Genomic DNA, 14,334 nt, shown 5'->3' with positions numbered 1-14,334 from the left:
AACCAAGTTGAAAGTTCAAAATGGGTATGAAACACCTTTGAATGTTTAGACCCCAAATTACAAATTATCAATTCAAGCTTATTATCAAACAATTAATGTATGAAATATGAACATAAGCCAATCACAGAATTGATACCTAATCTAAGCTAAATATAAACACATCCATAGCAGTAAATAAAAGGCAAAGATAAAGAAAGAGAGATGCAAACATACGGACAACACACAATGTGTTATTGAAGAGGAAACCAAAACCCTCGGCATAAAACCTCTCTGCCGCCCTCCAAGCGGTAAATAATCCACTAAAGAATGTAATTGGGACACATGAATAGCAGAAGACCCTTCAAGCCTAATTTACCCAAGTACCTAAGCCCTCTAAGCTTCTTGCTCCAACGAGGTTACGCCGAATCTATTTCTTCTTTAGCTTCCCAGATTTCGCTACTAGACCATAGCATCAACCAATGTAGATTGGTTCCTTCCTAACTGCTTCCCAAAAGCACCAAATAAACCTTCTCACAGACGTGGGTGTGGTGAGATAAGGATTTGGCAAAGAACCTCTCAAGGGTATGACAATGGAGAGGGAGAGAGTAGAAGAATTTGAAGAGTCTCCAAGGTTAAGATTATGAATGAATCAATCTTGTTTTTCTCTAAGATTTCTCTCAAAAATTCTTTTTGGAAGCTCTACTCATTTGGTGGGTCTAAGGGTCTATATATAGTGAGGTGAGAAAGGAATGCGAAGAGTCAGTTTTTCCCAAACAGGGTGGTTTGGTGGCTTGGCCTCGCTACTGGTCTGAGTCACGAGTTCAAGCTGCGAGATAACGGCCTGGCAACCTAGGACGATTATCTTGTAGTGCGACAATTGGCGCAACCCTTCAGCTCCCTGTGTGCTTCTCATGTGCCTGCAGTTGGCGGCTTGCAGCCGCGAGTCACCCGCGAGTCCTAGCCGCGAAACTCTGTTTCTTTGCACATATATACTTGAGCTTTTCTTCACATCTTCTCACACAATATCCTTACAATAATCCCACCTAAATACAGGGTTGCTAAGTGCTTAAATTACAAGCAAATTGATACGAAATAAAGCCAACAAGATGGTTGATTAAATTCAACCTTACACAAGTGAAAACAAAAGAAGAAGAAAGTGTTCGACAAGGGCTACTTCAAGTCTGTAAAGGTCTACTCATTTTCTGTTTTGCTGAGAAGAAAGAAAAGTCTTGGAAGTTGGATTTGATTTATTTATTTATTTATTTATTTTATTGATTTGAAGATTGTAAATTGTTGTTCAATTCTACTTATCTCTATATCATATGTTTATTCTCTATTAACTATTGAGAACACACTGAAATTTTATCAATTATTTTGTCCTTTTAAGTGTGTGAGTATTTCATGAGGAATAAATAACGGTTTTCTATTTTTTATTTTATTTTATTTTATTTTCTTTCACTGGGGGAATCACTTGATTTTATGTATTACCATTTTATATTCTATCTGTTGGTCACCTATCTGACTGTATTGGTTGTAACTGCAAATTGTAATGCTTTTATAGTTTTATTATCAAAGAAACATATTGTTTGAAAAGAAAAAAGGCCAAACTCTTTGATCAATTAATGATACAGAGGAATATTGTGGAACACTCGAAACAAATTGGTCCCTCACGGGAAACATGACTATGGTTTTTTTAATATAGAAAAAATTAGATGTAAACCTCGTGGAAAATTAAAATGTAAATTGTAAAGAATCTCTTAAAGACTTAAACATGTCAAATTAATAAAAAATGTCAAAATTTTGGATCATAAACTATATAATTGTTAATAATTCTTTTGATCAAATATCGGTTAATTCATTTTTGTCCTTAAATCTTTATAAACATTTATTGGTACCCTTGCCTTCCCTTACCATTATTATGCAATAATAAAAAAAAATAAAAAGAAGAAGCCTAATGTAAAAGACATGCACCCATCCATCCAGTGTTGACCAGACAAATTAGACAACGAGTTGGTGTCATAACCCATAAATACAAACTATATGGAGAATAAGATGATATTTTAATTATCGGAAATGTCGTCCGCAACAAATAGAAACAATAATTGTTTAATTATTTTTTTCCTCAAAATAAAAAATAAAAATAAAAACTATTTTTTTGAGAAAGAAAAGAAAAAAAAATCATTGTTTAATTTAGATAAATACAAAGATCATTGTATTTATGGAATTCTAATAATTATGACATTCGCTAATTAAGTAAAGTCAACGCTGATGAACGAAATCTACGCTGATGTATTCCAAAAAATATTTGGGTTAGGTGTCAAACCACCACCAAGATACAAAAAATTAATGGGAAAATCAAGGGCACCATACCAGAGAGAAACTAAAGATATGGTATTGATCGTATGATATCCTTATGATACGCATTTATCAACTGAGAACTGCTCAGTTTTGAAAAATGAGTTCAATAATGAAGGCTTCATGCATTTTTTCTTTACTTTTTAACCAATTATGAAAAAATAAAAAAAGAGGATTTAAACCCTTAAAGTTTATGTTGGAAATATTAAGGTATGTTTGGTAACTGTTTTTTTCTTTATTTTTTATTTTTAAAAACAATTTTCTATTTTTAAAACTAAAAAATTTGTTTGGCAATTCAAAATGGACAGAAAATAAAAACTGTTCTTAAAACTCAATTTGTGAAAAAAAAAAAAAAACTGAAAACATGCAAAAGACTGTTTTTAATATCTAGTTTTCAAAAGTCAAAGAAAACATGCATTTGATTTAATGTATCTGTTTCATTTAATGAATTAGCATTAAAATTCAAATCCTAATAACATATTTTAGTTTTTTTTTTCTTCAAAAAACTTTTTTTTTTTTTTAATTTCAACTAACCAAAAATGTTTTTGATTTCAAAAATACAAGAATTTTTTTTCTTTATATTCCTAAAAACAAATTTTTAAAAATAGAAAACAAAACTATTACTAAATATAACCTTAGTTTTGCCTTTCGAAATTGTTGAGAAGAGTTTTGTTTTTTGCTTTTTGTCTCTTTTTTTTTTTTTTTTTCAAATATTCTAACTTTTAGATTTTTTGAAATAAATTAATTTTTAATTTTTTGTAACACATTTAACATAAAAATTACTAAAAATTATATCTTTTGCTAAACATTAAAAAAAAAAAATACTGAAAATAAGATATTTACATACTTATATAAGAACTTCTGAACTTGTTGTGATACCAGTTGAAAGCTACAAAAGTTATTTTTGTTGGAGATTCCAAACATTGCCTCATATTCGCTGATCTAATAATGCAGATTCAAAGTCAATTGTTCAGTCCAAGTGATCAATAATTCAATACCAAACCTTCATCGAAGAAGCCAAGACCCAATCACAATTATTTCAAAAGTCTCGTACGAAAAAGAATATAGGGGACAGTTGTCCACGTTTAAGTGTGAACATGGTGACAAACTTTCTCAACATAATAATATGATGACTATTGAAGACTCTTAATAATGGTAAAGCAAGTGGGCCGTTATCTTTTTCCTAAATAAATGTAAAAATAATATAAAAGAAGCTGTGTGACAACAGCAAAAGTCATAAAGCGAAGCAAAAATCATGAAGTGAAGATTCTTCATTCCATGAAAATCCATTTGGGAAATAAAATTACAAGAGGGAAAAAGCCGAGTGAAAACAAAAGAAGAAGAAAGTGGTCGACAAAAGGCTACTTCAGGTCTGTCATAGGCTACTCATTCTCTGTTTGCTGAGAAGAAAAAAAAAGGCCATTCATTCTCAAGTGAAAAACAGAGCGGAGAAAAACCATCTTGATATTATTTCTCATTTGCAATTCTCCCTATTTGTTATTCTTTATCACCTTCAATTGTAAACTCCCCTTGTAAGCTCTCGAAGTACACAATTCTTCTGAAGAAAATATTCAAGTAAGTTTATTCTTTAAATATTTCTCATTTTTCACCACTGTATTTGCATATTTTAAATATTCAAGTTTAATTTTCAAGTGAGTTTATTCTATTAGCATTTGTTTCTATATTTGATGATTTGTTCTTTTGGATCTCCTAGGTTCCTACATCTATCTTCAAGTTGAATATCAGATGGTGTAAATCTTGGGTATCAATTTCGAGTAGTGTACTTAGGACTGGAGGTTGGAGTTGAAATTTTTATTTTTTATTTTATTAATTTGAATATTGTAAATTGTAGTTCAATTCTACTTATGTCTATATTATATATTCATATATATATATATATATATCTAAAAGCTAAAACGTAGTATTTATTATTGATACGCTCCTGTTAAGCCACCTCATCATGCACGCTATTATTGTTTTCCATATTTATTTTTTACCTTTAATTTTTTTTGACAATATTAAACATATAATTACATTGACTTTACAAATTCATTTTAGGCGGTTTTAACATTATATATTCACCAACTTTAATTTTAGATGTTATAACTAAGTATTGTCTATACATATTCCTCTTAGACAATTTTAACTTTATATATAAGTTTGCCCCTTTATATTCTTTTATTTTGGTTCTTCTTATTCTCATTCTTTTAGTATAAATTTGTCACTCTCTCCCATTTTATGCATATTTTTCCTACACAAAAAGGTTATTTCTCGCTCTCTCTCTCTCTCTCACACACACACATTTTTTGTTGGATTTTTTTATGAAGTTTGTACTCCTATTTTTTTTATCATTTAATTTACAACACAAAATAGTCTTAATGTTGTTGACCAAATTTTGAGAAAAATCATATTATAATATGTCAATATTTTGTGTTGTTGTTAGGTTTTAGTTTATTTGGAAAACAGCAAGATAATCTGGGCAATACGATGAAGAACAATTAATGCAATTGAAGAAAATGGTATTTGTGCAATTTCCTTTCACTTTTTGTAAATATTTTGTTTAACAAATTAACAGCAAATTATTATGTCTTTATTATATGATATTTTTAGATACTTGAGTAATTGTTTTAAGCATTTACGAATATTTTGTATTGCTCGTTTCCTTATCTCATTTGTGTATTATTTGAGATTTTTAAGAAAGAAAAGTCAATTTTGTGTTTAAAATTATTTATTTATCTATTCATTTTTCATATGTTGGATTAGATGTTAGATTAGATTATGATAATAATAACACAATACTTTTTTTTTTTTTAAATCTCTAAAATTTTCCTCTTTGTACTCTTGGTTACAATCATTATATATAAAGTTATAACCAACTCATTTTTCTTAGGAATACTGACATATTTCTATTGCGTCACTTCAAAACCTTATTAAAAATTTTGAATTTGATTATGCATTGGATATTTGGCTTGATCACATCACATTTACAATTTTTTACATATTCGGAAGAAGAAGTTTAACTTTGATGCGATTTTTATTTTTCCTTTTCTTTTTTTGAATTGTAGTTTTTATTGATTTTTTTTAATACATTTTTTGGTGTTTTAGATTGTACGGTAGATACAATTGGATTTGAAAAAGTTTGTTTAAAAATAAAAAATAATAATTTTCAAATTTTATATATTTTTCATTGATACAAAAAAAGTTATAAATAATTTTTATTAAAAAAATTATTATTTTTACTACCTTTTGAATTCTTGAGAAAAATTGTATTGTTTTCATTTTGTTACAACAAAAATTTTATATATTACATTTGTGATTGTTCCTATAATAAATGAAAATATGATTATAAAATACATTACTATTTATTAAATTAGTCCAAATTGCAAAAAATAAATTTAATGGGACTATCCTAAAAATATTATCTCGCACAAGGAACGAGTTCGTGACTAGTTCTTTATTAATTATTGAGATCACACTTCATGAGGTTAGGGCTGTTCACGAGTCGGGTCGGGTTGGGTTTGTGCCCAACCCAGACTCGACCTGACATTATCGAGTGGGGAAAATTTCAACCCGCTACCGACCCGAATGAAGTTTCAGATCATCCAGGTCGAGTCATATCGGTTTTTGGGTGTGAATCAGTCGGTTTCGATTTTTCCGATATTGCTAGATTTTGGCCAAAATCTGGCCAGATCTTGTCAGATCTAGCCGGATCTAACAAAGTTTGGCCAATATTCCTTCAAATCTATGGAAATCTGGCCAAGATTTAAGAATATCAACAGAGTTAGAGTCGAGCTTACCGAAGTTTTGGCTGAATTTGAGTAGATATGAGCTAGATCCAACCAAATATCGTCGAATTTAAGCATATCTGAGTGAGGAAAAGAGTAGATTTTTGCTGGATTTGAGCGAGTCTGAGTAAAGGAAGGCAAAACGTGGCCAGTTTGGAGCTAAGGAGTGCTAGATCGTAGCCAGATCTAGGTTATTTTCGGCCTTCTTTGAGTTTTTGTCGGGCAGGTTGGGTGGCTCGGGTTTTTGAGGATGAAACCCGCCACACGACTCACTAGAGTTGTTTTCTAAGGGTGGAAACCCATCATCGACTATTGAAGGTGTCAGATCTGGCCGTGATGGGTTGGTTCTGGTCGAGTTGGTCGATTTTGTTGGGTTCTCCAGTTTTCATGGACACCCCAACATGAGGATGAGGTTGGGTTAGTTTGAATTTTGAACTTTTTTATGGGAGTTTGAATTTCTAATTGTTTTGCTTTTAATCAATTAGTTTGTCCTTTTATTAGTAAAATATAATGTGTAAGTGTGGCCTTGTGGGGCTATTTCATGAGGAATTAAATAAGGGTTTTATATCTTTTTAGTTGGTGGAATCACTTCATTTTATGTATTAATATTTTCTATTCTCTCTCGTTGGTCACGTATTGTCTAACTGTATTTGGTTTAAATTGCCAATTGAAATGCTTTTATTATCAATGAAACTTATCGGTTTGAAAAAAAAGAAAAAAAAAAAGAAAAAAAAAGCCAAATTGTTTGATCAATTAATGATAAAGAGGAACAAAAACCCTCAGTCATGTTTTGGGTGTTCTATTTTATATTCCACCAATTACATACTATAACACGGTTTTTTTCCCCTCTCATTTTTAAGTAACCAAAGCAAATTGTTTTAAAAATAAAAAATCAAACACATTACATATTATAATTGATGAAGTATAAACTATAAAGTGAAACACTAGAGTAGGACATGAGACTTTTGTTTAAGAATAAGAAGATTCAAAACAATTAAAATAAATTGGTCCCTTATGGAAACATGACTCTATGGTTTATTAATATAGAAATAATAGATCAAGGAAAATTGAAATGTAAATTGTAAAGCATCTCTTAAACATGGCAAATCAAACAAATGTGTTAAATTTTTCTTAAAAAAAAAAAAAAAAAAAACCAAATTTGTTAAAATTCATCTCTTATTAATGATTTAATTGTCACTTGAACAAGTTTAATATGTGAAAATTTATATTTTTGTTGATGTCTTTTACTGTCTTTACCTGAGAATAAATGTAATTATTATCATGTAATAATTTGTTTAATAGTTTTAATTTTTGTAATAAGATAAGAATGATATTTTAGAAAGACTCAATTATTTTGTTTTCTAAAGAAATAAAAATAAAGTCAAAATTTTGGCCCATAAATTATATAATTTTTTATTCTTTTATCAAATTATCGTTATATCATTTTAGTCCTTAAATTATTATTATTATTTTTTTTTTTTGAGAATCTTACTCCATAAATCTTTATAAACATTTATTGGTACCTTGCCTTCCCTTGCCATTATTATACAATAAAAAAAAAAAAAAAAAAATTCTAATGTAAAGATTAATGTACACATCCTTTTTTTTTTTTTTTTTTTTTTTTTTTTTTTAAGTTCACGAATCGCATCCTTCTAGCGTTGACCAGAGATATTAGACATCTGGTGTCATAAATACAAACCATATGGAAACGATGATATTTTAATAATTGAAATGTTCTGTTTAAAAAAAAAATGAAAATGTTGCCAGCGACAAATAGAAATTAATATTTCTCCGTTTAATTTAGATAAATACAATGATCATTGTTTAATTTAAATAAATACAAAAATCATTGTATCTACACCACTTATTCCCCAAAAACAAAATCATTCTTCAACTTAACTGACGTACTGGTGGTCTGGTACACTTTTTGAGAATTAGAATACTTTCATGCATTATGTTTCTTACCTCTATTCTTCTTCTTCTTCTTCTTTTTGTGTGTGTGTGTGCACGGGTCTCCTAGGACTGGCAAGCAAGAAGTCAAAGCATGGCATCCTCTTTCTCTTTGGATGTGATACAACTCGAAGAAAGGGAGCATAAAAATAACTTGGTGACTAAAGCTAGANCAAGAATATGTCTCAGTGGAACGAAATTCACAACAACTTGAATTGGAGTCTAAGTAAAAATCCTAAGCTAGAAGCAGTGGAGAGCATTTTGATGTTTAGTTTCAACGATTTACCATATCAGTTGAAGCATTGTTTCTTATATTGCTCTCTTTTCCCAGAAGATCATGAGATTCGAAGAAAAAGGCTCATTAAGCTATGGATGGCAGAAGGATTTGTAGAACAAGATAAAAGGTACATGCCAGAGGAAGTAGCAGAGAGCTATCTATTAGAACTCATTTTACGAAGCATGCTTCAAGTTGTAGAGAGGAATGAATTTAGAAGGCCAAGGAGATTCAAAATGCATGATCTTCTGCGGGAGCTTGCTTTATCAATATCAGAGAGAGAGAAGTTTGGTGTTGTACATGATGGAAGAGAAGAAATGGAAGAATGCAAAGCACGCCGCATTTCAATTCACAAAACCAATAAAGAACTCAAATCATGTACAATTATGTCAAAGCTTCGTTGTTTTCTTGTTTTTGACAAGACACTAAAATCATTGCCTTCAGGAAGTAAATTGTTAAGGGTTCTAGATTTGGAGGATGCCCCCATTGATGAATTGCCTGATGAAGTATTCAAATTATTCAACTTAAGATATTTGAATTTAAGGAGAACTTTACTTAAGAAGCTCCCAAATTCCATAGGGAGGCTCCTTAATCTTCAAACCTTAGACATCTTTGGCACACAAATAGAGACCCTTCCTCATGGAATAGGAAAGTTGCAAAACTTGTGATACCTATTTATGTTTCAATTCACTGGAAATTGGAATGACTTCAATTATTATATAGCAACACAGACACCATCAAATATTGTACATTTAAAGAATTTGCAAGCTGTGTGTTCTATTGAAGCAAACAATGACTTGTTATTACAAATTCGAAGCATGACTCAACTGACCACAATTGTTATTTCAAATGTGAAAGCAGCAGATGAGACGGACTTATGCATCTCAATTCAAAACATGAGACTTCTTAGGATCTTGTCTATCAAGGTAACTAATGAGGAGGAAACTCTCCAAATGGATGCACTCTCGTCTCCTCCTCCCAACCTTCAAAAGCTTCTTTTGACTAGAAAACTGGAAAAGGTGCCACAGTGGTTTTGTTCACTTCAAAGCCTCACATATTTGTATTTGCATTGGTCGAGACTGGAAGAAGATCTACTCCCTCACATCGCTGCTTTGCCCCATCTGGGACGTCTTAAACTTACTAATGCCTATGTTGGAAAACAGCTACGTTTTGGTACAGGCTTTCTTAAGCTTACAGTGTTGTGGATTTGTAATTTCCCTCAATTGGATGAGATAATAATAGAAAAGGAGGTGATGCCAAATCTGAAATCCCTATGGATTGACAGTTGCATGGAGTTAAAGATAGTGCCCATGGGCATTGAATACCTTCAAAATCTCCAACAACTGGATTTGACATCTGCCTCAAGGGAACTTAAAAACCGCATTCGCAACGTGGATATTCTAAAGGTGCAACACATCCCAAAGAGGTACATCTGGAAGTAATACAGAATGTTTCACAAAGGTAGCTTCTCAATTCTATCTATTTTTTCTTCCACTTTTAACCTTTAAATGAATGGTTGCATTCATTTTATCATTTAAGCTATTTCTTTGAATGAATGGTTTTTGACATTATAAATAAGCAATCTATTCTAAGCTTGCATATAATTTTCGATTCTATGTATAGAGGTTTCTTAGATTTGGTTTGGTTGTGATGTCTTATTTGTGGTTTGGACAACGTATTGTTTGTTTTAGTAAGCCACATGTTAGCTTGTGATTTGTTTATATATCAATATTTGTGTTTCAAACTTCCAAGTGCATACTTTGCTTCTTATATAATTTGAGAACTAGTCATCGTGAAATACATTGAGCAATAATAGCTTCTTCTTTTTATTATTTTACTTTTATTCTTTTTCCCTTGATAATAGGATGTTTTAACTCTTAAGTGCTCACATTGTTATTCAGTGTTGCGGTGCATCCAAAGATCTAAATCTGGTAGTAATTTGGGAATGTTTCATGAAGGTAGCTTCTCAATTCTCTCTGTTTTTCTTCTTCTTTTTATCTTTTTTCATGAATGGTTATCGCATTTAGTTAATTTTATCTTTCATCTAACCCCCCCCCCAAAAAAAAAGCTTTGCTTCATCTAAGTTATTTCACTAACAAATTTATGGATGGTTGACTTATATTATTTATCCACTTTGTAATAGCTTAAGTTTTTGAAACTAACGGTTTCTGACATGATAAATAAGTAACCATGTTTGTGCCCAACAATGCTTGCTATTGCTTGATTGCTTGGAGTTTGATTTAGTTACCATCTTCACATAAACTGATAAACACCTCAAATTCTTTGAAATAGAATGAATTAGCTTCTGGAACCTGTGTCAAAAATACTATTTTTAATATGTATTTTGGTGTGTATGCATGTGTGAATGTGTGTTTGTAGGCGTGTTCTGTATGTGAGTAATGCCCACCATATGTTCAAGGAAAGCCCTCTATGAATGATGTGTGATTGGAAGATACAAGATTGTGACTTATGTAACGCTGACTTTTTCTGGGTTTTTTCATTATTTGTCCTCCATGCATGTCAATAATCCTAATTTTGCTTGTGATTTTCAATTGTATGTACAGAGGTTTTTTAGATTTGGTTTGGCTATGATGTCTTATTATTTGTGGTGTGGAACATGAATTTGTCAATTTTAATAAGCCATATCTTTCTTTTCTTTTCTTTTTTTTTTTTTTTTTTTTTTTTGGTTTACTCTTGGCAGAATGATGCTGAAGATTATGAGTTTGCCTTGTTTGCTTCAAAAGGATTTTGTTTTGTTTGGAGCTCTAATTCTAAGTATTGTTTGGGTATTCTTGTTGTTGTTCAATAAATTAATACTCAAGACTTTGTTTCCTATTTTTCTCTAATAAATGTAAAAGTTTGAACTTCAAGATGCTTTTGTGGCAGTTTGTTGGAAAATTGTCACTAGTTCAACCGTGGATTGTAATTTGTAGGTAATTTAGCTTGTGTAAACCATTAACATCCGTGTGAATGTTTTTCTATTGTTTTTGAGTTTTATAGTTCTTTTGTTTATTCTTCTTTAACAACTTGATGAACTTGATCCAAACCAACATCAGGGTTTGTTTTTGTGGGTTGAAGGGTTTGGTTGAGTCCTTATATATTTGAAACTTGAATTTGATGGGGTTGAAAAGTTGACCAAAATTTCAATCCAAATAACCCGATCGAACCCCACTATTAATTAATACTTTTAAAAAATATATATGTATAAACTCTTTAATTTAATTTATTTTAGATTTTATATACCTATCAAAAAATTTTAATTTATTTTAGACTTTATAACTTACTTTAAATTTGTTAGTTCGGACTATCTTAGTATTTTGAGATTTATTTTAGATGAAATTTAAATTATTTATTAAAAAAATGGGTTTAAATTGGTGAATGGAAACCAAAATTTTTTATTAGGCCTGACAAAATGGTTCCAACAACCCGACCCAACCCTACTTTTTCCCTATGAATCAGGTTGAGTTGAACATTTCTCAACATGTGAAATTGTTGGCTTTTAAAAAAACACAATGCAAAATCCAACCTATTCCAATGCATTCACACCTCTATTTTCTTTTTTCATAAACAATTATGCTCTTGCAACTCTGTACACTACATCTTATGATTGATGATAATAATAAAATAAAGTTTCCATTTTATCTAAAAATTATTTAACACCCTACCGCCTCTCTTCATAGCAAAATTGTTAAAACGAATTAGATAATATTTTGGAGAACCCCCAATTTTTTTCATGGATACAATAGTGAGGAAGCGGAGGTGTTGGCTTGCCGGAGAGCAATGGAGTTCGCCGTAGAAGCGGGGTTCACGGAGCTGGTTCTTGAAGGAGACAACAGCACAGTCATGAAGTCTATTAATTCTCTTCAGCCAAATATGTCTCGTCTGGGTCATGTATATGAGGATATAAAGTGTGTTGCTGCTAGTCTTCGTAGGTTGGAGGTTAGCTGTGTAAAACGTAGTGCAAACACCGTGGCCCATGCGTTGGCTAAATATGTTAGGCAAATAGACGAGGAGGTTGTTTGGCTTGAGGAAGATCCTCTCCCTGCAGTTGAAGCCATGTACTGTGACTCTCTCAATTTAAATGAATGAATGGCATCTGTTTCACTCTCAAAAAAAAAAAAAACTCTTACCAATGCCAATACGAATATTACGAAGGGTGAGGAATACTCCAAGAGGCGATCCAACTGCAAAGAATGTGTCAACCTGATGTAAAAGATTTTAGTCATATGAGAAAATATACCCTTTCCAAAATATGAGCAGATCTGATTTGCAACTAAACATAGAACCAATTTCATTCTTCTATGTTTAGTGAAGAAGTGATGCAGAGTCCACTCCAAAGCGTAGGTGCTGTGCTCGCTGTCATCGATAGCTACCACCATCAGTTGCTTTTCTGCTACTGCTTCTGCTTCTGCTTCTGCTGGGCTTGCCATTTTCGAATCGAAGAGTGAGTGACAATCAGAGCTTTTGTTGTTTGTGGAGTTTATTAGTTTATGGGATTTGGAATACTTGGCATTTTTACTTTATAGAAAGAGAGGAGACATATAATTGGACGCTTTCTCAGTTTCTCTGGAAGCCTCTGTTGGACGTTGTCGTTTTCTGGTTATCCACGTAACTCATTCTATGCTTCATGATTGATTCCCGTAAGCTAAGGCCTAAGTGCTATGAAAAATTCTATTGCTTTTTGTCAAAGGATTTTGCCAACTCAGCTTCCAATCAGTCCCTTATACTGGAAAACGCAAACTTCGTGCTCGCCGTTTGTTTTCAATTTTCGTACATTTAATTTATGAGAAAAAAAACATTTTTTTATTATATATTTTACTTAAAACATTAAAAAGCAATTGTTGGGTTTTTACTTTTTAATCTCCGCAATAGTTTTTTTTTTATTAAATTATTTATTGGGCACAAGAGATTAAGGGTGAGTGGTAATTGTAGTTATGAATAAATTGTTTTCTCTATTTTGGGAATATCTACCTTTATTAAGAAAAATAAAAATAGTAAAAGATACATTTATAGAGATCAACTTCATCACGGTTACTCTTATTATTAGGCTAAAATACCGATTATTTTATTTTATTCTATTTTTTGTGTAGATGGGATTTAAACATTGGAAAATGCTAAAAACACAAACTATTTTATAAATTGATAATAGTTTTATCAGATAAAAACTAATAAAAATTGATCATATAAATAGTTTTACAACCCGACTCTCGGATCTGTTTCTCTTGGCCACATCACCCAACCCGATTTCCCCATCCTCCACCAGGTAAATACTCGACCCAATTCTTCTTCTTCAATTCCATGCCCAAAAAAAAAAAAAAAAAATTGAAAACCCTAAAAAATTCTCAATTTTTTTCGAAATTTACTTCGAGTTGAATCCACTATTTTAGGGCATAAATGAATTATTAGAATTATGATCAATCTGTTATTGAATTGGCTTTTTTTTTTTTTATTAGCTGTAGTTGGATTGAATATATGATAGAATTCTTGCTTAGACTCACTTCATTTACTACAAAGTCCTTAACTTTAATTTATATATATATATATATATATTGGTTTAGGAAGTAAACGGTTCAAGACTTGTGTACTTGGACAATGTCACTAGAATCACAAAGTAATTCATCAACATCTTTCTCACCACCTGGTTGCTTGGAGTCCATAGCCTTTGCAGTAAGTTCATCTAAATCTGAAGTGATAGGACCCACAATTATTGAGGAATCTTCAACATCTCCTTCCTCGTTTTCAGCAACTAAATCTTTTTGTGAAGTAATCTTGTCCTCAAAGTGATCCACCCTGTCCTCAGTTTCATTAACAACCGTGAAATCTTTATCCTCCAGCTTTGTCAAATAGTCACACGGAGAAGACTGGTTGTTCACATCAGGAGATGATTCTTCATTTCTAGCATGTTCTTTGTACATCCAATACATTGGAAATGGGGAGGATAAATTCTCCTGATGACAGAGAATATCATAGGAAAGGACACTTCCCAACGAA

General features: G+C 31.3%; 2 long non-coding RNA genes across 3 annotated transcripts; both read left to right on the top strand.

Annotated features, from left to right (window-relative positions):
• Positions 1-3,522: 3,522 nt before the first annotated feature.
• Positions 3,523-4,892, top strand: LOC136061973 (uncharacterized). The gene is made up of 3 exons (XR_010623824.1): positions 3,523-3,909; positions 4,049-4,130; positions 4,778-4,892. It is a non-coding gene; the product is annotated as an uncharacterized LOC136061973 (long non-coding RNA).
• Positions 4,893-8,248: 3,356 nt separating this feature from the next.
• LOC112035712 (uncharacterized) lies at positions 8,249-11,306 on the top strand. Of its 2 annotated transcripts, XR_010623823.1 has the most exons (3): positions 8,249-9,804; positions 10,245-10,301; positions 11,045-11,306. It is a non-coding gene; the product is annotated as an uncharacterized LOC112035712 (long non-coding RNA). The 2 variants fall into 2 exon arrangements; XR_010623822.1 differs by lacking the exon at positions 8,249-9,804 and having other exon boundaries at positions 9,815-10,301.
• Positions 11,307-14,334: the final 3,028 nt, after the last annotated feature.

The sequence above is a fragment of the Quercus suber genome, unplaced genomic scaffold (genome assembly GCF_002906115.3).
Source record: "Quercus suber isolate HL8 unplaced genomic scaffold, Cork oak 2.0 scaffold_369, whole genome shotgun sequence".
Lineage (NCBI taxonomy): Eukaryota > Viridiplantae > Streptophyta > Magnoliopsida > Fagales > Fagaceae > Quercus > Quercus suber.
The sequence above is the reverse complement of the archived record's forward strand: the minus strand, read 5'-3'. Positions and strand labels throughout refer to the sequence as shown.